This window comes from Stenella coeruleoalba (genome assembly GCF_951394435.1).
Source record: "Stenella coeruleoalba genome assembly, chromosome: 7".
In the NCBI taxonomy this organism is placed as follows: domain Eukaryota; kingdom Metazoa; phylum Chordata; class Mammalia; order Artiodactyla; family Delphinidae; genus Stenella; species Stenella coeruleoalba.
The window spans coordinates 36,987,758-37,015,098 of NC_137153.1; the positions used below are offsets into that span (position 1 = coordinate 36,987,758).

General features: G+C 39.5%; 1 protein-coding gene across 6 annotated transcripts in view; it reads left to right on the top strand.

The window, feature by feature from the left end:
* Positions 1-394: 394 nt before the first annotated feature.
* The window catches only part of FANCC (FA complementation group C), a 264,270-nt gene continuing 237,323 nt past the window's right edge, over positions 395-27,341 (top strand). For 3 of the 6 annotated variants that reach the window (XM_079927798.1, XM_079927802.1, XM_079927801.1), the window contains exon 1: positions 395-533. The gene's annotated coding sequence lies outside the window, so the exon portion shown is untranslated. Of the gene's footprint in view, positions 534-22,054; positions 22,114-23,254; positions 23,356-27,341 lie in introns of all 6 variants that reach the window. The other 3 variants (XM_079927799.1, XM_079927800.1, XM_079927803.1) reach the window with 3 other exon arrangements.

Genomic DNA, 27,341 nt, shown 5'->3' on the forward strand with positions numbered 1-27,341 from the left:
CTAGGTCTTCTTTCGAGGTTTTACCTTCTTGACCAAGACCCAATTTTTCTTTTAAAAATTCTCTGCATTTTGAACAGAATCTTGAAATAACTGAGCAACAACCGATTAAAAAATCCGCGTTTTTCCCCTCCAGGTACTGCCTGCGGTCTAGTTGGGGCCAGCGACACCAACCAGAGACCGGTGACATCTAAAACAGCCCCAGCAGGCCCCCTCGCCGGGGAACCCGCCCAGCCAGACCGACTTCCGGTTGAGCCGGGGCCCCTACCCCGCCCCGCCCAACGAGCAAGAGATTCGTCGGAATTTTCCCGCGAGGCCGCGGGGGCGCGGAGCCGCTGGCCAGGCCCCAGAGTGCACTGCGGATACGTGCGCGCGCGGCTCCATTGACGAGCGACCGCGGGAAAGTTCTAAAAAAGTCAAAACAAAACAAAAAACCAGTACGAGGCAAAGTCAAATTTTCAAGCCACAGAACCAGGCGGTGGCAGCCTTTCCGCCACTGCCCAAACTGCAGAAGCAGCTCTGGCGCGGACCAGCTGGTAAGAGAGAGGCCGCAGAACGACAGCGAAGGCAGCTGCCTCCTTCGGGGGTCCGGCCGACACGTCAGCCTGGGGGTGTGGGTTGGGTGGGGGTGAGGGAGACTCGCTAGAACGTTCTCTCCGTTCCCCGCCTCTAGGTGGGTGAGCAGGGCTCGCGCTGTCTGCAGGGACTGAGGGGAGTGGGTAGGGGATGGGATGGCGCCAACCGTAGGGGCGGGGCCTCGGGCGAGGGGCGTGGTTAGAGGGCGGAGCAGGCCCAGGGGGTGGAGCCGACAGAGGGTCGGGGGTCGGGGGTAAGGGGTGGTCGCAAGGAAGGGAGTTCCCCAGAGCGTTGGGAGCTGGGGGCTGGCGTTTTGCTTCTCTCTGTTCATTGAGCCTAGGTTAGCTATGTCTTCTGAAAAGGACAGGAGCAAAGGTGAATTTCTTCGCCCTTGGATCCGTGGGAGATGTGAAAATCTCGCCTTTTAAAATTCATCACCCTTTACAGCTGGCCACATGCTCTCCGCACCGCCCCCCTTCCTCAGGGCGCTGGGAGCGGGAGGCCAATTAGAGGAGCCCGGGGCGGGCTGTTACCCCTCGTACTCTGCGGGCTTTTCCCGCTGTGAGGGGAGGAGGGTTCTGGTGGGCGATCATCTCGCACTAACTCACTTTTTTTGAATGAAAGGCCAAATAGCGTCCAAAGGCTTTGAGAGGTTTTTTTTTGGGGGGGGGGGGGGTCGGGGGTTGTGTTTGTTTAGCTTGCTTTTTTCGAATTTTTTTACGTGGGCGCGTTTACAACCATGAACCCTCTGTGGTCATGTTGTATGGGCTAGAAAAGTCGGGAGGGGGAAAGATTTGGAGTTTTTAAAACATCAGCAATTTGGGACCAGAATGTCAAATAAAGGCCAAGAAATTTTCAGCAAAGACCTGTATGTGCCTCTACGTTTGTCCTAATCTGAAATTGTTGGAAAGCTCCCGGGCACCTGGTTTCATTCTAACCTGTGTCCCATTTAATGCATCTTAACTGAGATGTTACTGAGTTATTTATCAGAGGAGCAGGCACTTTTGGACCACCCAACTTCAGTTCTTTCTGGATGTCACTCACCTTTAGTGATGTGCAGCTCAGAACAGATTTTCATTACTCCCCTCATGAGAGGTGGAAAGGTTGTTACAAATGATAGAATTCATACTGTGTTGGGGTCATTTATACATAAACTTATATAAAAATATATTCAGTGTGACTTTATCCATTAAGCTTAAATCAAATTGATGTTTCAATCTAATGTACTGCGCCAGATTCGCAGGGAAATAAGCCCTCATATACATTACTCATATACCTGTACAAGAAAGACTGCATCAAAAAAGAATTTGCTTTTCCTAGTTATATCAAAGGCCTCTTTCCCCCAGAGTAAAAGGTCCTGCTTCTTTAGAGTTGAGCTAAATTATACCTTGGTATATTATACATTTTAATTCATTCTTTTCATTATTTAGTCATATACCTCTTGATTTCTTGAAAAACGTTTACTAAGGCCCCAGAAAAGAAAGGCAAACTCTGTAGTGGAATATCTGCATTTTTTGTTCCGTTGTCTAATACGAAGCATTAACTTGATTGATTGGCTGGATGTGAAAGATGTGCTGCTGCTTGTATGTGAAACTGTGCATTTTAAAATAAATGGTACTTTTAACAAGTTCCATATTTCAGCAAGTAGTTCCAAGTAACAATTATACAAATTTTGTATTTATGAAAACCAGTTACAGGGAGGCTAGCCTAGCCAATAGAAAGTTGGATTGATTATCCAGGCCACAGTGACAGCTGAGGAAATCTCACATCTGTGGCAGTTCCAGGTTGGTAGTGGCGGAGCCTCAAGTCAGGCTGGAAATCAGCACCAAATGGATTATTGTTATTTTTTTAATTGAAGTATACTCGATTTACCAAAATTGTGTTAGTTTCAGGTGTACAGCATAGTGGTACAGTATTTTTGCAGATTATACTTCATTATAGATTATTACAAGATAATGGGTATAATTCCACGTGCTATACAGTGTATCCTTGTTGCTTATCTATTTCATATATAGTAGTTTGTATCTGTTAATCCCATACCCCTAGTTTGGCCCTCCCCCCCTTTCCTTTCCCCTTTGGTAACCACAAGTTTGTTTTCTACATCTGTACATGTTTCTGTTATTGCATATACCTTCATTTGTATTATTTGTTAGATTCCATGTACAAGTGATACTATACAGTATTTGTCTTTCTGTTTCACTTATTTCACTAAGCATAATATTCTCTAAGTCCATCCATGTTGCTGCAAATGGCAGTATTTCATTCTTTTTTATGGCTAACATATTGCATATATATACTACACATCTTAATCCAGTCATCTGTTGATGGGCACTTGGGTTGCTTTCATATCCCGGCTATTGTAAATAGTGCTGCTCTGAACATTGGGGTGGACGTATCTTTTCGAATTAGTGTTTTCATTTTTTCCAGAGACCGTACACAGGAGTGGATCATATGATAGTTCTATTTTTAGTTTTTTAAGGAACCTCCATACTGTTTTTCATAGTGGTTACACCAATTTACATTCCCACCAACAGTGTAGGAGGGTTCCCTTTTCTCTACATCCCTGGCAACATTTGTTATTTGTAGACTTTTTGATGATAGCCATTCTGACAGGTGTGAGGTGATACCTCATTGTGGTTTTGATTTGCATTTTTTCTAATAATTAGCAATGTTGAGCATTTTTTCATGTGCCTGTTAGCCATCTGTATGTCTTCTTTAGAAAGATGTCTATTCAGGTCTTCTGCCCATATTTTGCCATATTTTGATTGGGTTGTTTGGTTGTTTTTTTTTTTAAATTTATTTAGTTTATTTACTTTTGGCTGCATCGGGTCTTTGTTGCTGCGCATGGGCTTTCTCTAGTTGCTGTGAGTGGGGGCTACTCTTCGTCGTAGTGAGCGGGCTTCTCATTGTGGTGGCTTCTCTTGTTGCGGAGCACAGGCTCTAGGCGCGCGGGCTTCAGTGGTTGTGGCTAGTGGGCTCTAGAGCATAGGCTCAGTAGTTGTGGCGCACGGGCTTAGTTGCTCTGTGGTTTGTGGGATCTTTCTGGACCAGGGCTTGAACTCGTGTCCCCTGCATTGGCAGGCGGATTCTTAACCACTGCGCCACCAGGGAAGCCCAGGTTGTTTTTTGATGTTGAGTGGTAAGAGCTCTTTGTACATTTTGGATATTAACCCCTTGTCAGTTGCATCATTTGCAAGTATTTTCTCCCATTCTGTAGGTTGTGTTTTTATTTTGTCGATGGTTTCCTTTGCAGTGCAACAGCTTTAAAGTTTAATTAGGCCCCATTTGTTTATTTTTGCTTTTATTTGCCCTAGAAGACTGATCCAAGAAAATATTGTTGCAACTTATGTAAAAATATTCCACCTATGTTTTCTTTTAGGAGTTTTATGGTTTCGGGTCTTACATTTAGGTGTTTAAACCATTTTGAGTTTATTTTTGTATATTGTGTGAGGGAATATTCTTAGCTCATTGTTTTACCTATGGCTTTCCATTTCTTCCAGCACCACTTGTTGAAGACACTGTTTTTTCTCTATTGTATATTCTTACCTCCTTTGTCATAGAGTAATTGACCATTGGTTCATGGGCTCTGTATTCTGTTCCATTGATCATGTGTCTGTTTTTGTGACAATACCATGCTGTTTTCATTACTGTAGCTTTGTAGTATAGTCTGAAGTCCGGGAGGGTTAAACCTGTATCTTGTATCTTACAATCTTGCTGGTTTCATTTAGTCTAATAGTTTTCGGTGGAAACTTCAGGGCTCTTTATATAGAGTATCATGTCATCTGCAAATAGAGACAGTTTTACCTCTTCCCTTCCAATTTAGATACCTTTTATTTCTTTTTCTTGTCTTATTGCTGTGGCTAGGACTTCCAATAGAAGTGACGAGAGTGGGCATCTTTGTCTTATTCCTGAATTTAGCAGGGTTTCACCTTTTCACTGTTGAGCATTATGTTGGCTGTGGATTTGTTGTAAATGTCCTTTATTATGTTGAGATATGTTCCCTCCATACTCACTTTGATGAGGGTTTTTTTTTGTTTGTTTTGTTTTGTTTTTGCGGTACGCGGGCCTCTCACTGTTGTGGCCTCTCTCATTGCGGAGCACAGGCTCTGGACCCACAGGCTCAGTGGCCATGACTCACGGGCCCAGCTGCTCCGTGGCATGCGGGATCCTCCCGGACAGGGGCACGAACCTGCGTCCCCTGCATTGGCAGGCGGACTCTCAACCACTGCGCCACCAGGGAAGCCCTGATGAGGGTTTTTATCATGAATGGATGTTGAATGTTGTCAAATGCTTTTTCAGCATCTATTGAGATGATCATTTGGTTTTTGTCTTTTCTTTTGTTAATGTGGTGTATCATATTGACTGATTTGTGTATGTTGAGCCATCCTTGTGACCCTGGAATAAATAAAACTTGATTATTTAGGTGTTCCTGTATTGGGTGCATGTATGTTAACAAGTATAATATCCTCTTCTTGTACTGATCCCTTTATCATTATATAATGCCCCTTTAAAAAAAATTATTTTATTGTAGTATAGTTGCTTTACAATGTTGTAAAGCAAAGTGTACAGCAAAGTGAATCAGTTATACATATACATATATCCACTCTTTTTTAGGTTTCCTTCCCATTTAGGTCATCACAGAGCATTGAGTAGAGTTCCCTGTGCTATACAGTAGGTTCTCATTAGTTATCTATTTTATAAATAGTAGTATGTTTATGTCAATCCCATTCTCCCAGTTCATCCCACCCCCTCGTCCACCCTTAATAACCATAAGTTTATTTTCTAATCCATGACTCTATTTCTGCTTTGCAAATAAGTTCATCTGAACCATTTTTCTAAATTCCACATATAAGCAATATTATACAATATTTGTCTTTCTCTTTCTGACTGACTTCACTCTGTATGACAATATCTGGCTCCATCCATGTCTCTGCAAATGGCATTATTTCGCTCCTTTTTATTTATTTTATTTTATTATTTATTTATTTATTTGGCTGTGCCAGGTCTTAGTCACGGCATGCAGGATCTTCATTGCCGCGTGTGTGATCTTTGTTGCAGCATTGGGGTCTTTAGTTGTGGCATGGGGAATCTTTTAGTTGTGGCATGGGGGCTCTTAGTTGCAGCATGTGGGATCTAGTTCCCTGACCAGGGATTGAACCCGGGCCCCCTGCATTGGAAGCACAGAGTTTTAACCACTGGACCAACAGGGAAGTCCCTCGTCCCTTTTTAATGGCTGAGTAATATTCCATTGTATATATGCACCACATCTTCTTTATCCATTCCTCTATCGATGGACATTTAGGTTGCTTCCATGTCCTGGATGTTGTAAATAGTGCTGCAGTGAACATTGGGGTGCATGCATCCTTTCGAATTATGGTTTTCTCAGGGTATATGCCCAGGAGTGGGATTGCTGGGTCATATGGTAGCTCTATTTTTAGTTTTTTAAGGAGCCTCCATACTGTTCTCCGTAGTAGCTGTACCAATTTACATTCCCACCAACAATGTAGGAGGGTTATATAATGCCCTTCTTTGTCTTTCATTATAGCCTTTGTTTTAAAGTCTAGTATTTTGTCTGATATGAGTATTGCTACCCCTACTTTCTTATTGTTTCTGTTTGTATAAAATATCTTTTTCCATCCCCTCACTTTCAGTCTGTGTGTGACTCTGAAGTGAGTCTCTTGTAAGCAGCTTATAGATGGGTCTTGTTTTTTTTATTCAGTCAGCCACCTTATGTCATTTGATTGGAATATTTAGTCCAATTGACATGTAAAGTAATTGTTGATAGGTATGTACTTATTGCCACTTTATTCCTTGTTTACCAGTTTTTTGTTTTTGTTTGTTTTTTGTAGTTCTTCCTTGTTCATTTCTTCTTCTTTTGTTTTTCTTCTCCCATTGTGGTTTGATGATTTTCTTTTCTCCTATGCTTGGGTTCCTTTCTTTTTGGTTTTTGTGTATCTATCATAGGTTTTTGATTTGTGGTTACCATGGGGTTCATATATGTTGACCCATAATTATATCTACTTGCTTTAAACTGATAGTCATTTAAATTCAAACATATTCTAAAAGGTCTACATTTGTCTTTCTGTTTGCTGTTCTGATTGGGTGATTTCTATTGTTTTCATCTTCCAGATCACTACGTGTTTTTCTGTGTCATTTGGTCTGCTATCCATTGCTTCTAGAGTGCTTTTTAATCTCAGAAGTTGAACTGTTTTTGATAGGGTCTTCTTTATGTTTTCTAGTTTCTTGTTAAAATGATCTGTGATGAGATCAATTCTCTTCCCTAATTCAGTTAGCATTTTTATTACCAATGTTTTGAATTTATTGTCTGGTAGGCTGATTATTTCTGTTTCATTATTTATTTTTTCAGGGGTTTTCTCTTGCTCTTTCAACTGAGGGTAGTTTCTCTGCCTTTTTATCTTATGTAACTTCCTCTGTTTCTATGAATTTAGGTGAAACAGTTATATCTTGTGGTCTTGAAGGAGTGTTCTTATGTGGGAACATCCCTGTGTAGACTGCGTGTGCCCAGTGCCTTTGGTGTTAGGGCTGAATTTGATGTGGATGCCAATCATGTTTTTCCTCAGAGTGTGCTGGCTGCTATCACTTTGGTAGGGGGTGTGGCTGATGATTGGGGAGCTAGAGTCTGTGCAGGGTGTAAGGCAGGACTTGCCCTCTGCTCAGTGGCTGTAGCCACCCTGTAAGGGGCAGGTTCTGCTCCCAGGTTGCTGAAGAGGATGCCCTGAATGTCGGACTGAAGCTGGCTCTGTTTTCTTCAAGTGTGTGTTTTTCCTTCTCCCTGCACTGGGGCCTTTGCCTCAAAGGAGGGGAGTACTGTAGCAAATGGGACTTGTGTGCTTACAAAGACCTGATGTTCTGCCTTTGTAGGCATCTGCAGCTCTGCTCAGACGCAGCTCAAGGTGTGTCTTTTCCCCTGTTGTGGTTGTCCCAGATCTAGTGCTAGGTTGTTGTGTGGGGTGGAGTGGGCAGGGCTGGAGCATTCACTGAGCTGGGACTGGGGAGCATGGTTTGGTGGTTGGGGGAAGCAGTGGCGTGTCTTTCAGAAGTCTGGGCTGCTTCTGTGGTGCTGTTTGAGTAAGCATCAACAATGGCCACTGCTGCCTCACCTGGACCACACCTTAGGCCCCCATGTCTCCTCTGTGTCCCTAGATCGAGTCTTTCCCCAGGTCCTGGCTACCCTAGATGGGATTGGTGTGGATTGGGGAGTGTGGCAAGGAAGCAGCCGCTAGGGCAGACCTCTTTCCTCCCTGTCTGGTGGTGAGCCAGCACCCATGTACCTCTTACTAGTGGAGTCTTGGCTTCTCCAGTCTTTCTGTCTGTCCCAGCAGTTCTCCAGTCAGCCAAGGGGGTTTGTCTCCTCCGCATAGGTTCCACTCACTCCCCAGGGTAAGTGCCTGCCCATGCCATCTCCATTTCCCTCTTAGTCCCATCCTAGGGGCACAGGTCCAACTGATGCTTTTCTTTCTGTCCTGCTCAATTATGTATGTATCTTTATTACAGCCTTGATTTAATAGGATTTCTTCTGCCAGTTTGCAGTTAGTTTTCCTTGAGAATTATTCCACATGTAGATGTGAGCTCCATGTCCTCTTATTCCGCCATCTTGATCCCCCTCCCTTAAATGGATTTATTAAATTTTATTTTAGGCTGGGGTATGTACATTCTCTGTTTTTGTTCATAGATCTTGAATGACTGATTTTTAATATGAAAGAACACCTATAGGGGAAGTGCACTGACTTCGCAGTCTTTTAATAAGAATGCAGTAGAAGTAGAGAAGGAAAAAGTTTAAAAATTTCATCAGAAAAATTAGATAACAAGGCAAATCTTGAGCATTTTTAATTTTCTACTAAATATCAGACTTTTCTTTTTGGACTGATTTTGGAAGAGGCTTTGGAAAGTTATCTGGTCCATTCTCTTAGGCTCTTCATAAACTCTGCTGCATGTGTAGATCTCTGTTAAGATCTCTAATATAGGAACATTTATAATCTTCCTGGTACCTTTCTCTAGTTATAGGAAGGTAGAGTTCATATGGAAATCACCTTTTGGAAACTATATCCTCATTTTCTAAATAAGTGATTTTTAGTAAATTTGGGGGATTGTGCAGTGATCACCACAGTTCAGTTTTAGAAGTTTTGCATCACCTTAACAAGTTTGCCCATGCGAGTTTTGTACTCAAACCTGGCGCTGGCTTTCAGCTTCAGGCAACAATTGATTTGCTTTCTGTCTCTATTGATTAACTTTTTCTGGACATTTCATATAAATGGATGTATAGAATAAGTGCTGTCTTGTGCTTGGCTTCATTTAGTATAAAGTTTTTGAGATTCATCCATGTTGTAGCATGTATCAGTAATTTGTTCTTATTTATTGATGAATAACCATTATATGATTATACCACATTTTGGTTATCCATTCATCAGTTGATGGACATTTCAGTTGTTTTTACTTTTTGGCTATTATGAATAATGCTGCTGTGAGTATTCATGTGCAAGTCTTTGTGTGGACATACGTTTTCATTTTTCTTGGACAGATACCTATGAAGGAATTACTGGGTTGTATAGTAAGTTCATGTTTTAACTTTTTAAGAAATTGCCAAACTGTTTTCCAGTATGGGTGTACCATATCAAATTCCCACAAGCAGTGTATGAGGGTTTCAATTTTTCTATATCTTCACTTGTTATTGTGTCTTTTTTATAGCCATTTTACTGTGAAGTAGTATCTCATATTGGTTTTAATTTGCATTTCCCCATTGGCTAATGATGTTGAACATATTTTCATGTTCTTATTAACTGTTGCTATGTTGTCTTTGAAATGTCTACTGAAATCTTTTGTCCATTTTTTGCACTGGGTTTGCCTTCTTACTGGCTGTAGGCATTCTTTGTATATTCTGAGTACAAGTCCATTATCAGATATATGTTTTATAAGTTATTTCAGTAAATATATTTTTTTACCCAACTTGTTATCTGTTTTTTCATTTTATCCATGGTATCTTTTGAAATACAAAAGTTTTTATTTTGAGGAAGTCCAGTTTATCAGTTTTTTTTTTTTTGGATCATTCTTTAGGTTTATGATCAATTTCTGTTAACTTTTATGTATGGTATGAGGTATGAGTTCAAATTCATGTTTTTTTGTATATGAATATCCAGTTGTTCTAGCACTATGTGTTCAGAAAAAAGAAAAAAGAAAAAAAAAAATTTCCCCTTTTAATTGCCTTGGCACCTTTGTTAAAAATCAAGTGACCAGGGCTTCCCTGGTGGCGCAGTGGTTGGGAGTCCGCCTGCCGATGCAGGGGACACGGGTTCGTGCCCCGGTCCGGGAGGATCCCATATGCCGCGGAGCGGCTGGGCCCGTGAGCCATGGCCACTGAGCCTGTGCGTCCGGAGCCTGTGCTCTGCAATGGGACAGGCCACAGCAGTGAGAGGCCCGCGTACCGCAAAAAAAAAAAAAAAAAAATCAAGTGACCATAAATTATTTCCAGACTCTCATTTCTGTTTGAGTGATCTTTATGCCTCTTATTACACCAGCACCACATTGTCTTTATTATATGGTATCTTTGTAGTAAACTTTGAAATTGGGTAGTATAAGTCTTCCGATGTTTTTCTTCTTTTTCAAAATTGTTTTGGCTATTCTGGTTTCCTTACATTTCCATATAAATTTTAGCATCAGCTTGTCATTTTTTCCAAAAAGCTTACGGTCATGGATTTTGATAGAAATTGCATAGAATCTGTAGATCTGTTTGGGGGAGAATTGCCATTGCCATCTTAACATGAACATGGAATGTCTTTCTGTTTAAGATATTTAATTTCTCTTAGCAATGTTTTGTAATTTTCAGTGTACAAGTCTTGCCCTACTTTTGCTAACTTTATTTTGAAGTATTTCATTTTTTTGTGCTATTGTGAGTAAAATTATTTTTCAAATTTCGTTTTTGGATTGTTCATCACTATGTAAAAATACAATTGATTTTTGTATATTTATCTTGTATCCTGCAACCTTATTTGATTATTACTGTAAGATTTTTTGTGAATTCCTTAGAATTTTCTACATACAGTATCATGTCACTGTGAATATAGACAATTTTACTTCTTTGTATCTGGATGCCTTTAGGTTTTTTTTTTCCCCTAGAATCTCCAATACATTGCTGAACAGAAGTGAGGAGAGTGGACATTCTTGTTCCGGATCTTAGGGGGAAAACATTTAATCTTTTGTTACCAAATGCAACTTTGTGTGCCCGACGCACAGTAGCAGTCTGTGGCCTGTTAGGAACTGGGCCACACAGCAGGAGGTGAGCAGCGGACATGAGAGTGAAGCTTCATCTGTATTTACAGCTGCTCCCCATCGCTTGCATTACCACCTGAGCTCCACCTCCTGTCAGATCAGCAGCAGCATTAGATTCTCATAGGAGTGCAAACCCTACTGTGAACTGCGCATGTGAGGGATCTAGGTTGCGCACTCCTTATGAGAATCTGATGCCTGATGATCTGAGGAGGAGCTGAGGCAGTGATGCTAGCACTGGGGAGTGGCTGCAAATACAGATTATCATTAGCAGAGAGGTTTGACTGCACAGAGACCATAATAAATCAATTGCTTGCAGACATATTAAAACACTATCAGTGAGTGGCAAGTGAAAAGAAGCTCAGGGCTCCCACTGATTCTGCATTATGGTGAATTGTATAATTATTTCATTATATGTTATAATGTAATAATAATAGAAATAAAGTGCACAATAAATGTAATGTGCTTGAATCACCCTGAAACCACCCCCCTTCACCTGGTCTGTGGAAAAATTGCCTTCCACAAAACTGGTCCCTGGTGCCAGAAAGGTTGGGGACTGTTGGTGAAGCTAAAGGTTTATTGGTTTTGATCTTTTCAAATCCGAAAAGAACCAACTTTTTGTTTCATTGATTTTACCTGTTGTTTTTCTGTGTTCTATTTCATTGATTTTTCACTCTGATCTTTATTATTTCTTTCCTTCTGCTTGCTTTCGGTTTAGTTTGATGTTCTTTTTCTAGTTTCTTAAGGTAGAAGCTTAAGTTATTGATTTGAGACTTTTATTTTTTTTCTAATACACCTGTTCAGTTACAAGTTTCTCTTTAAGCACTGCTTAGGCTGCATCCCCCAAATTTTGATATGCTGTGTTTTTGTCCTCAGTTCAAGATATTTTCTAATTTCCTTTATGATTTCTTTTTTTGACCCACTGGTTATTTAGAAGTGTGGGCCTAATTTCCAAATACTTTAGGATTTCATACATTTTTGTTATTGATTTCTAAATTTAAGTCCATTGTGGTCAGAACATGTGCTTTTTTTTTTTAAGTATTTATTTATTTATTTGGCTGCGCCGGGTTTTAGTTGCGGCATGCGAACTCTTAGTTGTGGCATGTGGGATCTAGTTCCCTGACTGGCGTTTGAACCTGGGCCCCCTGCACTGGGAATGTGGAGTCTTAGCCACTGGACCACCAAGGAAGTCCCCCAGAACATGTGCTTTTAAAATTTATTAAGGCCTGTTGTTTTGGCTGTATAACAACAAAACAACTGTATTTCTACCCAACAAGGTAAAGCTATCCTTACAAGTGAACAAATTTTACTCTTTCCCCAAATGAGCAAATGCACAATCCCAAGAGTCATTGTATTAATTGCTTACTATATTACTTTTCAAAATCAGCAGTAGTCCCACTGAATATTCTGTTGCTTAAAGACAAAATTGTAAAGCTAACTTCTAACAACTTGTACATAAGATAAAAATGGGAAGGAAAGAGAAGGAAATTTTCTAACATATGTGTACATGTGAGAGTATATATATACACACACACACACACACACACACACACACACACACACACACAAAATAAGCAAATAGAAAATATGCAAAACTACTTACAATCCTTGTTCCTCTAGTTGACCACAGGGCTATAATTGATATCTGTGACTTCTTTCCACAACTTATTCACTTATTTCCTTTGCCCTCAGCCAGAGCCTTAGATGGTTGGGGTTTTTGGCCTGGTACATGAGCAGATCTGTATTCTTGAAGGATCTAGCTTCAGAGCCTTCTCTTGCTCTGCTCCCACTCAAAGCAGGCAGCTTACCCTTGACTCTATAGACGGGTCAAAATAGTACATGTGAATGTGATATATGTTGCCTCCAGAATTCAAAAAAATTACCCCACCATTGTGATTCTTTTCATGGTAGGTGGTGCAAGGTAGAGAAACTTATATTTCACCCTGTAGAGGATACCTCGACATGCTCCAGATCAAGAATCAGCAAACTATGGCCTGTGGGTCTGATTCGGCCTGCTACCTGTTTTTGTGTGACCTGTGAGCTAAGAATATGTTTTATATTTTTAAGTGTTTGAAAAATACCCCCAAAAGAATATGTGACAGAATCCCTAAAGCCTAAAATATTTTGTACAGTGACATACATAAGTCATATTCTCACCAAAACCTACCTTTTGTAGGTAGCCACTGGACTACCTACCAAGTGAGTGGTGAGAGTATTTAGCCTATTCATTTCTTGAACTATATGGATATTTATAGAAGAAGTTTGCTAACTTCTGCTTCAAACTATTAAACCCCATTTACTTCACTGAGGTGGGGGACCCATGAACTTTTGTGGGGTTTATCTCTCACCCACTTATTGGCATGTGTGTTAATAAGGCATCTAGAGTACTTGTTATTTCCTGTTCATCAGATGCAATCAGCAAATGTTCAAGTAGGAGACCAGTGTGATATTTTACGTACTGTCAGGACAAGTACTTCTGGCTCCTGCAGCCCACATGGCTTCCCCAGTGCCCAGCTCCTGTAGCTTGAGTGGTTCCTCCAGAGCACGGCTCCCCCACTGCCCAGCTCCTTGGACTTGTGGCTCCTCTGGCAGGCTCCTGGGCATGTGTGGCTTTTTTAGTGCCCAGTCCTATTGTGCACTATGGCCAGCAGCACCCAGTTGCCAGCAACTTAACCCATCATTCCCCTCAGGTGATTTTGTAACAGAGTGCCTCTGGTGAGACACCTCCTTGTGACCATGGCACCCTACAGGGTAGGTATCTGGCAAGTTACAAAAGGTGGATTTCCAGCAAGTTCTACCGGCACAGCACCCATAGACACTTAACCGTCATTCAGTGAGCCATGGCTATGCCCTCTCCAACAAGATCTAGATCTTACTGCGTGCATGGTGGGTAAGGTCAAAGGGGGTGCTCTTCCTTGGGTGCTGAATTCTAGCACTAGAAGGTAGTGGATCCTCTTTGTATCTGCTATTCCTATATTCTTTAGTTTTTTGTTTTTTTACTTTTGACTAGCTAATCCCTGGTTACTCTAGTCTCCTGTTATAGTGACTAATTGTTTATATTTGATTTTCTTTATTCAAATTACTGTGTGATTTCTCTCTCCTGATGGGACCCAGATTGATCCATTATCTTTGCTTCCAACCTTCTCAGGAGATAGTGAGTGGTGAGAGTATTTAGCCTATTCATTTTCTTGAACTGTGAAAGTAAAACCTTAGGGTTATTACCACTTCCGTATCACAAAAGGTAGGTTTTGGTGAGAATATGACTTATGTATGTCACTGTACAAAAGTATAGTGATGAATTGGGCTTTGTATTTCCTTTGCTTCTTTCAGGCCTCCAAAAATTAGAAATAGTACAGATACCAAGGGAAGTGGGGTTGGGGGTAAGAGGGAAGGGGAAGAGGAAGGGAATTTGTACTGTGGTCAGTGTTAATGGCATCCAGTGGGTAGGACCCCCAGATGGCATGACTTTACATCTGTCTGGCTATACTTCTTATTACCTTTTACCACATGGTTTTCATTTTTCAGATTTTTAGGACTGTTGTTTTTTCATTTTCCTTTAGAGGCCCAACACTGATTTTGTAATACAGAATATATATGTTATATAAACATTTTGTGTAGATTTAATCTATTTTAGCATAATCTGAGATCTGGGGTCTGATACTCTGGTAACTACCAATAAGACAGTTTGAGACAGCTGTTTTTCACATACACACAATTATTCAGGTCAGGCATTATTTAAGAATTTGAGTTTGGCTCTATGATCCCTTACCTGGTCAGGTTTGAAGGTGCAGAACTGCTAAACTAATTTGCTTCTTTCATAGGAATTTGGATGTGCCATTTACCTTAATGACTTCCAACATCCTCCTGGGGCTGGTTCCTTTTTTGTTGTTGTTGTTTATTTAGAGCAATCACATTATAAGTCCTCCTTGTACTTAATCCTAACCCCATTTCTCTGATTTTGTTTGTACATTTATGTGCTGTATCCATAGATTTCCTTACCAAGCCCTGATTGCTTGATGATCACTTCTGGTCCTTATGCACTGTAATTTATACTGTTGTCTTATGTGTGTATGCTTTATTTCCACAACTCTTAGTGCTTCTTCAGGATTGTTGACCTTGCTGGGTGCCTACCCAGCATCCGTTCTTGCTTTTCTCCTTCCTAACAGGGCCTGGATTTTCTTTCAGAAGTCACCATTATATAGACTTCAGGGAACACACATCTCACTACTAGCTCCTGCAGTAGACTCTGATTGGCTTAAAACAATCTGCCTCAAAATAGGCAATAAAATTTGCATGATCACGGGATGGACATAAGCTTAAACAAGTACAGCCTGAAAACATCTGAAGTCTTTTACTTGGGGGGATGCTGCAACAGCGTCTCATCTATACTCTCTTTTTGGGTGGTATGGTGTGTAATGGGACTCTTGTAATGACTGAGCTATTTTGCTATCATGAGGGGAATAGGATGGAGGTAGCTCAATCATGAAGTCTGCCCTGTCTCAGGATCTGCCAGTTTCTTTTATAAAATTATATATCTTTTGATTTAGTAGTACATGCAAGTGATATAAAATTCCCCAAAGTATAAAAACCTATTAAACAATTAACAAGTTGTCTTCCACAGAGCTTGCCACTGTAACTATAAGGCACATGTTTTCTCCATAAGGTGCATCAAAGCCTTCTTGTGTTTAGTAATATTAGTCAGCACTTGAGCACTATGCTTGGGGGCCATTTTAAACAGCAAAGTCACCCACAAAAAGCATAAAAATGTAAAAAATATGACACTAAACAGACCCCAGAGTAACATTTGTTTATAGTATGAGCAGTGAACAAGAAGGCAGAGAGACATGTTGTTGGACCTCAGTCAGCTAAGAATGAGTGTACAGGGTGACGTAGATTTTTTGCTGTTCTGTGTATATCCGCAAATGAACACAAAAGTTCAGTGGATATTGATTTTGGGGTTACAGGAAGATTATATTGAGTAGATGAATTCACAAATGCAGAATTAGTGAATAATGAGGATGGATTTCCTTAATAATATCCCTTGGCAGTCTCTCCTAATAGTACACAGAATGTTGCCCCATTCTTTTAAATAGTTACATTTTATTCAGTTTGTAAATGCAACACAATGGATTTAGATGAATTTTTTTTGTTGTTGCAAACAGTGCTACCAGAAATATTCACATACATGTCATTTTGCACATGTGTAACTAATTGTAGTATATATTTCTAGAAATTGGATTGCCAAATCAAAGTATATGTGAACTTTTCTTTTTTCTTTTTTCTTTTGTGGTATGCGGGCCTCTCACTGCTGTGGCCTCTCCCATTGCGGAGCACAGGCTCCGGATGCGCAGGCTCAGTGGCCATGGCTCACGGGCCCAGCCGCTCCGCGGCATGTGGGATCCTCCCGGACTGGGGCACGAACCCATGTCCCCCGCATCGGCAGGCAGACTCTCAACCACTGTGCCACCAGGGAAGCCCAACTTTTCATTTTTTAATTGAGGTATAATGACATATATTAGTTTCAGGTATACAACATAATAATTCAATATTTGTATATATTGCTAAATGATCACAATAAGTCTGGTTAATATTAGTCACCATACATAGTTACAGAATTTTAATTTTCTTGTGATGAGAACTTTAGATCTGTTCTCGTAGCAACTTTCAAATATGCAGTACAGTATTACTAACTATAGTCATCATGCTATACATTATATTCCCATGACTTATTTATTATATAACTGGAAGCTTATACCTTTTGACTTCATTCACCTATTTGGCCTGTTACAGTCCCCTGCTCCCGCACTGTGGCAGCCACCAATCTCATCTCTATATCAATAAGTTCAGATGTCAGTGAGACCAAACAGTATTTGCCTTTCTCTGTCTGACTTATTTCACTTAGCATAATGTCCTCAAGGTCCATGTATGTTGTCACAAATGGCAAGATTCCATTCATTTTTATGGCTGAATAATATTCCACCGTATATATGTACCACATACTCTCTATTCATACATCTATCAGTGGACACTTAAGTTGTTTCCATATCTTGGCTACTGTAAATAATGCTGCAGTGAACATAGGAGTGTATATATCTTTTTAAGTTAGTGTTTTTGTTTTCTTCAGTTAAATACCCAGAAGTGGAACTCTTGGATCATATGGTAGTCTCCATAGTGTTTTTCATAGTGGCTGCATCAATTTACATTCCCACTAACAGTGCACAAGGGTTTCCTTTTCTCTGCATCCTCATCAACACTTGTTATTCCTTGTTTTTTTTTTGTTTTTGTTTTTAATAATAGCCATCCTGATGGGTATGAGATGATACATCATTATGGTTGTGATTTGCTGTGATGTGGCTGTAATTTGGCTGTGATTTGCCCTGATGATTAGTCATGTTGAGCAATTCATGAACCCTTGGCCATCTGTATGTCTTCTTTGGAAAAATATCTGTTCAAGACCTCTGCCCATTTTTTAGTTGGGTTGTTTGTTTTTTTGATGTTGAGTTGTATGAGGTTATATATTTTGGATATTAACTCCTTATTGGATATATGATTTGCAGATATCTTCCAATCAGTAGGTTACCTTTTTATTTTGATGATGGAGAAGCTTCACTATGGGAAAACTTCTGGTTTGGTATAGCACCATTGTTTATTTTTGCTTTTGGTTCCTTTGCTTTTGGAGTCCAATCCACAAAAAAATCACTAAGACCAATGTCAGTGAAGTTACTGCCTATGTTTTCTTCTAGGAATTTTATGGTTTCAGGTCTTACATTCGAGTCTTTTTATTTTCCCCTTCCAGTTTTATTGAGATATAATTGACATAACAGCTCTGTAAGTTTAAGGTGTACAGCATAATGATTTGACTTACATACATCATGAAATGATTATCACAATAAGTTTAGTGAATATCCATCATCTCATGGATACAAAATTTAAAAAAAATAGAAACAAATCTCTTTCTTGTGATGAGAAATCTTAGGATTTACTTTCTTAACTTTCATATATAACATATAACAGTGTTAATCATATTTATCATATTGTACATTACATTCCTAGGACTTATTTATCTTTTTTTGTAACTTTTTTTTGAAGTATAGTTGATGTGCAATATTCTGTAAGTTTCAGGTGTACAACATAGTGATTTGCAATTTTTAAAAGTTTTACTCCATTTATAGTATAGTTATTATAAATTATTGGGTATATTCCCTGTGTTTTCCTCGTACTTATTTATCCTATAACTGGACGTTTGTACCTTTCGATTGCTTTCATCCAATTCCCCTTTCCCCCCACCCCCTGCCTCTGGTAACCACAAACCTGATCTCTTTTTCTATGAGTTTGTTTGGGTTTGCAGTATAACTGACCTATAATACTATGTTATTTCCCATTACACAACATAGTGATTTGGTATTTCTGTACATTTCAAAATGATCACCACTATAAGTCTAGTTACACTGTTATCATATAAAAATATTACATAATTACTGACTATATTCCCCACACTGTACATAGCTGTCTTATCTATCTATCTATGATTATTTTAAGTTGTTGATCTCTTAAGCTCAAACACATTTTAACAACCCTGCATTTTTACTGTTTTGACATCATATTTTACATCTTTTTGTTTTGTGTATCCCTTAACTACTTATTGTGGATATAGACGGTTTTACTGCTTTTGTCTTTCAACCTTCCTATCATGTTTATACATGGCTGATTTGCTACCTTTACTGTATATTTGACTTTACCAATGAGATTTTTCCTTTTGTAATTTTCATGTTTCTAGTTGTGGCCTTTTTTTTGCATGGAGAAGTACTTTTTTTTTTTTTTTTTTTGGTGGTACGTGGGCCTCTCACTGTTGTGGCCTCTCCCGCTGCGGAGCACAGGCTCTGGACGCACAGGCTCAGCGGCCATGGCTCACGGGCCTAGCCGCTCCGCGGCATGTGGGATCTTCCCAGACCAGGGCACGAACCCATGTCCCCTGCATCGGCAGGCGGACTCTCAACCACTGCGCCACCAGGGAAGCCTGAGAAGTCCTTTTAATATTTATTGTAAAGCTGGTGTGGTGCTGCCGAACTCTCTTAGCTTTTTGTTGTCTGTAAAACTTTTGATCTCTCCTTTAAATCTGAATGAAAGCCTTGCCAGGCAGAGTATTCTTGGTTGTAGGTTTTTCCCTTTCATCACTTTAAATATATTGTGCCACTGCCTTCTGGCCTGTAGAGTTTCTGCTGAAAAGTAAGCTGATAGCCTTATTGGAGTTCACTTGTACTTAACTTATTGATTTTCCCTTTCTGCTTTTAATAGTCTCTCTTTATCTTTAATTTTTGCCATTTTAATTACAGTGTGTTGTTGAGTTGATCCTGTTTGGGACTCTGTACTTTCTGAACCTGGATGTCTGTTTCCTTTCCCAGGTTAGGGAAGTTTTCAGCTATTATGTCTTCAAATATGTTCTCTATCTCTTTCTTGCTCTCTTCTCCTGGGACCCCTGTAATGCTATTGTTAGTATGTTTGATGTTTTCCCAGAGGTCTCTTAAACTGTCCTCATTTCTTTTTATTCTTTTTTCTTTTTTTCTGTTCAGCTTCAGTGATTTCCACTACTCTGTCTTTCACCTCTCTGATCCATTCCTCTGTCTTCTAATCTACTATTGATTCCTTTTAGTGTATTTTTCTTGTTTTTTAAAAAAAAATTATTTATTTATTTATTTGGCTGCATCGGGTCTTAGTTGCGGCATGCGGGATCTTTGGTGCAGCATGTGGGATCTTTCGTTGTGGCATGCAGGTTCTTCGTTGTGGCATGCGGGCTTCTCTCTAGTTGTGGCATGTGGGCTCTCTAGTTGTAGTGCGTAGGCTCTAGAGCCACGTGGGCTTAGTTGCCCCGTGGCATGTGGGATCTTAGTTCCCTGACCAGGGGTTGAAACCACGTCCCCTGCATTGGAAGGTGGATTCTTAACCCCTGGACCACCAGGGAAGTCCCATATTTTTCATTTTAGTTATTGTATTCTTCATCTCTGCTTGGTTCTTCTTTATATTTTCTAACTCTTTGTTAAAAACTTACAACTTCTCAATCTGTTCATTCAATTTTCTCCTGAGTTGTTTGAACATCTTTACAATCATTACCTTGAACTTTCTATTGAGTAGATTGTCTATCTCCACTTCACTTAGTTTTTCTTCTGGGGTTTTATCTTGTTCCTTCATTTTGAACATATTCCTCTGTTGCCTCATTTTGTCTAATTTGCTGTTTTTATTTCTATATATCTGGTAGATTGGTTATATTTCCAAACCTTGGAGAAGTGGCCTTTTGTTGGAGATGTTCCGTGTGTCCCAGCAGTACACTCTTCTCTTGTCACCAGAACTGTACTGTCTATGGATGCCCTCTATGTGGGCTGTATGGGTCATCCTGTTGTGGCTGGCTGACTACTGTGGGCACACTGGTAGAAGTGGCTAGTCCTGGTCCAGTTGGTTGCCAGGTCTGGCCTTGTGTGGAGGCTGCCAGCCACTGGTGTGTGGGACTGGGTCTGGCATTGTTGGCTGCATGGCCAGAGGAGTTCCAGTCCTGGTGCTAGTATGCTGGTAGCTGGGGCTGGGTCATGAAGTGGCTGGCTACAGAGCCCTGGGGGTCCCAGAACTAGTATCAGCCTGCCTGGGTGGGGCAGTGGTCCCATGGATCCCAGGGTTGGTGTCTCTCCATTGGTGGGTGAGGCTGGTCCTGGCACTAGTGCTCGCCCACTGGGAATGAGGCCATGTCCCAGGGTCTCTGGATGCAGGGCCCTGGGGGTGTGCTGGTGTGCTGGGCTGGATCCTGTGCCTTCTGGTGATCAGGGCCAATCCCAGGGCTGCTGTGGGCTCAGGGGCTCAGGGCAGCAGGTCTCCTGGTGGGTGGGGTTGTGTCTCTGCTCTGCTAGTTGTTTGGCCCGAGGTGTTCCAGTTCTGCTGCCTACAGGCTGGTGGGTGGGCCTGGGTCTCAGCTCTAATAAGCTAGAGGAATGATTCCAAAATAGTGCTTATCAGCAGCATTGTCCTCCAGGTAGAATGAGCTTCCAAAAATGGCTGCCACCATTGTCAGTATTAACAGGGTGAACTCCATTTGCCTCCTTCCTCTCTGGGAAGCTCTCCAAGATCAGCAGGTGAGTCTCACCCAGGCTCCTTTTGAATTACTACTTCTTCCCTGGGTCCCAGAGTGTGTGAGATTTTGTGTGTACCCTTTAGGAATGGAGTCTCTATTTTGCACAGCCTTCTGGCTTTCCTGAAAATAATCCCCTCTGACCTTCAAACCCAAATGTTCTAGAGGCTTTTCTTCCCAGTGTGGGACCCCCGAGCTGGGGAGCCTGATGAGTGTCTTGGATCCCTCACTCCTTGGGGAGAACTTCTGTGCAACTGTAATTATTTTCCCATTTGTGGGTTGCCTTCCCCGGGGATATGGGTCTTGACAATACTGCATCTCTACCTCTTCTGCCCTTCTCTGCGGTTCCGTTATATCTTTAGTTGTAGAAGATCTTTTCTGCTAACTTTCTGTTTTTTTCTCATCAGTAGTTGCTCTGTAAATAGTTGTAATTTTGGTGTGTCTATGGGAGGAGGTGAGCTCAAGGTCTTCCTACTCTGCCATCTTGGCCACTCCCTTACATTCAAGTCTTTAATCCACATTGAGTTAATTTTGTGTATGGTTTAAGATGGTGGTCTAGTTTCATTCTTTTGCATGTGACTCTCCAGTTTTCCTATTTATTGAAGAGACTATCCTTTATCCATTGTATGTTGTTTGCTCCTCTGTCATAAATTAATTGTTCATGTATGTGTGGGTTTATTTCTGGACTTTCAGTTCCATTGATCTATATGCCTGTTTCTGTACCAGTATCATACTGTTTTGATTTTATTAGCTTTGTAGTATAGTCGGAAATCAGGGATTTTAATACCTCCAGCTGTGTTCTTCTTTCTCAGGATTGTTTTGGCTAGTTAGGATATTTTATGGTTACATACAAATTTTAGAATTATTTGTTCTAGTTTTGTGAATATGCCATTGGAATTTTGATTGGGATTACATTGAATCTGTATATTGTTTTGGGTAGAATGGACATTTCAACAATATTAATTCTTAGCTTCACTTGCAACTAAGCACAGCCATGTGATTCTTTAGCCAATAGGTTTTAAGCAGGTTACTTCTAGGTAGAAACATTTAGTAGTAGATGAATGACCTAGCTGTCTCTCTTCCCTGTAGTGGTGATTATGGATGCCAGGCGCTAAGATGTCATAGCATCTGTCATCTTGGGTCCACAAGTGAGTAAGCAGACCACTCTCATGCCCTTCACCTCCCACACAGGCATTGAACATACAGCATGAGCAAAAACTTACCATAGCATAATTTATCTTATTTTGATGAATAAAGTTAGGTTTCAGTTACTAGAAACCAAAAGCATTCTAAGTGATATAGTTTATAATTACTTGTGTATGTGATATACACAGTGTATGCAGATTATACATTCAAACTGATTTGTAAGACTTATGCTTGTTTGAAGAAATCATTTGTACTTAACCCTAGCTTTCTGAACTTGGTGTACTCAAACATGACCTTGTAAAACATGGATTGTGATGATTCTTTAGCCTGTCCCTGCAAATCAGCATTTATAACAAAAGGCTATATAGAATGTGTATTTGGACATTTCCAATTTCTAGTGAGACTCATTTTTGCTTTTATTTGAAGCTGTTAGCTGTGTATCTGTAATCATAGGCCTTGAGAATAAGTAACCTTGTGTTAGTGGTATAACAGTATGATATTTTATTTATCAAGTGGTATTTTCTGCAGTATTTGGCACACAGAAAAATATCCTGTTTCTGATTTTGATCAGCACCATTAGACTTCTTAGTCATTATACTAAAGATGTTGGCAAAGCTAGTGAAAGTTTTGCTTGCTGATAAGTATTTTGATGAATTGGTATTTTTTTGAAACTGTGCAGCCAGTTTTAGAAGTAACACACATAAAAATACTTTTATATGAAGTACTGTAATAAGAATGACTTTATTTTTAAATTGAATGATTATAAATTAAGATAAGTGCAGTGAACAATGTCTTGAATTTGGTAGTGACATTCCTTTGGAACTATATTAAAAGCTAGAAATTTATTTCATTATATGAAAGATCTGTATTTCCATTTAGTTCTACAAGTGTGTACAGTACACATTTAATATATGGCTAATACTGCACTAAGTTCTTTAAGTTTTAAAATAATTTGTCTAATTTCTTTACCTTTAAAATAATATGAGTTTTTAAAGAATTATCTTTTTTTGAGACAAAATAGTTAAAATAAGACAAGCGTTTGAAAATACTGTTGTATTTGATTAGAACAATCTTTGGTTATGTTGTTTTGTGGCCACAGTAGCTATGAGTATCTGACTATACCTTAATTATTTTTTGAAACAGATTGAGGTTTTATTTATACAGTGAACTACAGATCTGTCAAAACACATCAAATTGTACTCTTTAAGTATGCATACATCCTTGAAACCATCACCACAATTAAGGTAATGAACATGTATATCGTACCTTCAAGTTTCCTAGTGCTCCTTTGTCATCTTCTCCCCTGATCCACTCTACCCCTTCCCCCATTCCCAGGCAATCACTAATCTGCTTTCTGTCACTGTAAACTAATTTGCATTTTCTAAAATTTTATACAAATTGAATCAGATGATATCTACTCTTTTTTTCTTTTTTTTGGTCTTTTTTCACTTAGTATAATTGTTTTGATAATTGTGTTATATAGCATGTATTACTAGTTCATTTTTATTGCTGAGTTGCATTTCATTGTTTGGATATAGCACAGTTTATCTTTCTCCTTTTCATGGACATTGGGTACTTTCCATTTTTTGTCTATACAAATAAAATTGTTATGAATATTTATGTACAAGTCTTTCTATGAACATAGCTTTTATTTCTCATGGGTAAAAATCTAGGAGTGGAAGGGCTAGATTGTAGGGTAGGTGAAAGCTTAACTTTTTAAGAAGTTGCTGCTGTACACCTGAAACTAACACAATATTGTAAACCAGCTATACTTCAATAAAAAAATTGCTAAGTTATTTTCAAAAGGGGTTATACCATTTTATATTCTCACTTGCAATATATGAGAGTTTCCAGTTGCTCCACATCTTCACCAATACTTGGTATGGTCAGTCTTTTTAATTTTAGCCCTTTTAATGGGTTTGTAGTGATAGCTCACAGTCATTTTAAATTGCACTTCTCTAGTACAAGTCCTTTGTCAGATACCTGATTTGCAAATGTTTTCTTCCCAGTTTATGGCTTCCCTTTTTATTTTTATAATGGTATCTTTTGAAGAATAAGAAGTTTAATTTTGATGAAGTCCAGCTTAGCTCTTACATTTTAGGTCTATGATCCATTTTGAGTTCAGTTTTTATGTATTGTATGAGGAAAGAGATCAGGTTCATTTTTTTATGTACCTTTCCGGTTGTTCCATACTTTAAAGATTATTCTTTCCCTGTTGAATTGCTTTGGAGCTTGTCAAAAATCACACAGTATATGTGTGGCTCTATCTCTGAACTCTTTTTTCTGTTCCACTGTCTATGTACATGTCTATATGCCTTGATTACTATAGCCTTTTTATAAGTCTTGAAATTAAGTAGTGTAAGTCCTCCAACATGGTTCTTTTCAAAGTTGTTTGGCTATTCTAGGTTATTTACATATACATTTTAGAATTAGCTTGTTCATATCTCCAAAAAACCCTCCTGAGATTTTGATTGGGATTACATTGAATCTGTAGATCACATTAGGAGAATTGTTAGCTTAACAATATTGAGTTTTCCAAGTATTCTTTCTTTCATCATTAAGTATAATGTAACATGTAGTAGGTTTTTTGTAGATGTTCTTTGTCAGGCTGAGGAAGTTTTTCTGTATTCCTAGTTTGATGAGATGTTTAAAAACATGAATGGATATTAATTTTTGTTACATGCTTTTTCTCCCTCTGTTGAGGTACACATAAGTTCTTGGAGATTCTATTCTCATTTAACTGTTTTGACTGCCTTTGTGCTAATTTTCTGGTTGTTTTCCACAATCTCCTATGTTTTGAAATTCAAGCCATAATGTCTGTAATGGGGTTGAACATCATTACTTTAGCATTTGTCAACCAACTCAGAGGGACAGGAATCTTCGCACTTTTGATGCCTAGATTCTTGCCTAAGGCATTTATTTATTTATTTAGGTGTTCATTTAACAAATATTGAACACAGTATTAGTCAAAGTAAATACTAGTTGTGGTAACAAAATCCTAAATCTCAGTGGCTTAACATAATACAAGTGCTAATTTTTGCTGGTGTCACAGGCCCCTGTATGTCAGATGTCTCTTTTGTGCATATTTCCATGACAGATTTTCTGCAGAGTCCCCAATTTCTCTGGGCTCCTTCCATTTTCTAGCTGCACTGACTCAGTCCTTTACTTCCAGCCTTGTGTTTTGGGGGAGAAGTTAGACTACTGCACAGGATGTTTTAGAGGCCAGGCCTGGAAGTAGTATACATCATTTATGCTCTCATTCCTTTGGCCAGAACTTAGTCATATGGCCAGCCTAACTACCAAGGAGCTGGGAAATACTCATTTGCCCCAGATGTGGGAGCACTGTTAAACTCTGTCACATACAACTATAATGAGTTAGGCACTGTGCTAGGTGCTGGGGATATAATAGTGGGCAAAGTAGACTTGATTCCTTTTCTAGCTGAGGTTACCTTCCAGGATGGATTGGGGGGAGAGGGTGTCGTGGCATACTTGGGTATTTGGTAAAAGAAGAATCGTTTACTGTTTTCCATTTGCGATTGGCCAGATGAATTCTCTTGCTTGATGAAGTTCAGGTAATAATTTTTATAGGAAAAAGCAAACTCTGTTGAATACATTAACATGACTCGTAGTATAATTAAAGCATTAAAAAAATGTCACCAAAGTTCTTTTCAATCTTGTAATGGTATTTTAAATAGATCTATCTATATAGAGCAAACATGGTAGAGATGATAAAGCTGAGACCAGATCTGCTTTGCAGATAGGTGTGGCTTGCATGATGTTTTAAGCTTTTTTGAGTCATTTACCTACATTTAAATACTATGTTATTTTACCTTTAAAAATCCATATTTTCAGCTTATCTTTTAGATGAAAAGCAATCTGGCAACACTAAATCTGACTTCTTTATTTGGCAGCAGCTGGCAGGAGCTAAGTTCTGGCCGTCTTCTTTGGATAGTGCTTTGTCTCCTGGTTGCTTCAAGCCCAATCTGATTGCTTTACTCATTATACTTACCTATTGTGGACATTTGAATTTATGACCTTTGTCTAAAGTGATTTACTAACTTTTGAATCATTTTGAAATGTCAAACTGACAGAAAAAACAATGGGTAGTTCAAAACAAATTTATCATACTTATTGGGGAAATTACTACACTAGTCTATGTTCTCTGGTGAGTTCAAAGTTTCATACTTGTAGAAAAAAGCTTATTATTATTATCTTGAACAATAATATACCATATACCCTTTAGAAATCAGAGCTTTTGTTCTATTGATGTTTTTAAGAAGTTCATTAATTTTTTTTTTTTTTTTTTTTTTTTTGCGGTACGCGGGCCTCTCCCTGTTGTGGCCTCTCCCGTTGCAGAGCACAGGCTCTGGACGCGCAGGCTCAGCGGCCATGGCTCACGAGCCCAGCCGCTCCGCGGCATGTGGGATCTTCCCGGACAGGGGCACGAACCCGTGTCCCCTGCATCGGCAGGCGGACTCTCAACCACTGTGCCACCAGGGAAGCCCCGTGAAGTTCATTGATTTTATAAGCTTTTTTTTTTTTCACTACTGTTGGGTCTTGGTTCATTTCTAACATTGCCTTGGTCATAAGCCCTACTAAATATGTTTCATACTTTCCAAATTATTTTCATATAGATTGTACGTGATTCTTACAGTAACCATATGTACCAAGGTAAGACAGGTATTAAAACAAAAAGGAACATAGAGTGGAGCTTTTTCAAAAAAATTAAGTTTGACCAGGATTAAGGGTTCCCGAGAGATTGCCCAAAAAGAAGATAGCTACTAGAGAACTGCTGGGGTTACTTCTATTGTGCAACTTTTACATGTGTCTTAATTCTTATGGCATGATAACCTTTTCAGTTACTAAAAGAGCTGAGCATTTCTGGTTACCCAGACTCAACTGATTTTAGCAGAAAACATTCACGTTCAATAATAACTTCTCTTTGAAATGTTTGCAGAGGAGGAAGATGAGGTTAGTGACAAAGCTGTTGAGTGTTACCCTGAGAAACTAACTCTTTTCGGTGCTCTTTTCATTGCACCAGCAACTCCACATCAAGGGTTGCTGATGCTTCCTATTGAAGCATTCTTTTTTTTTTAAATAACTTTATTTATTTTATTTATTATTTTGGGCTGTGTTGGGTCTTTGTTGCTGTGTGCAGGTTTTCTCTAGTTGTGGCGAGCAGGGGCTACTCTTTGTTGAGGTGTGCGGGCTTCTCATTGCGGTGGCTTGT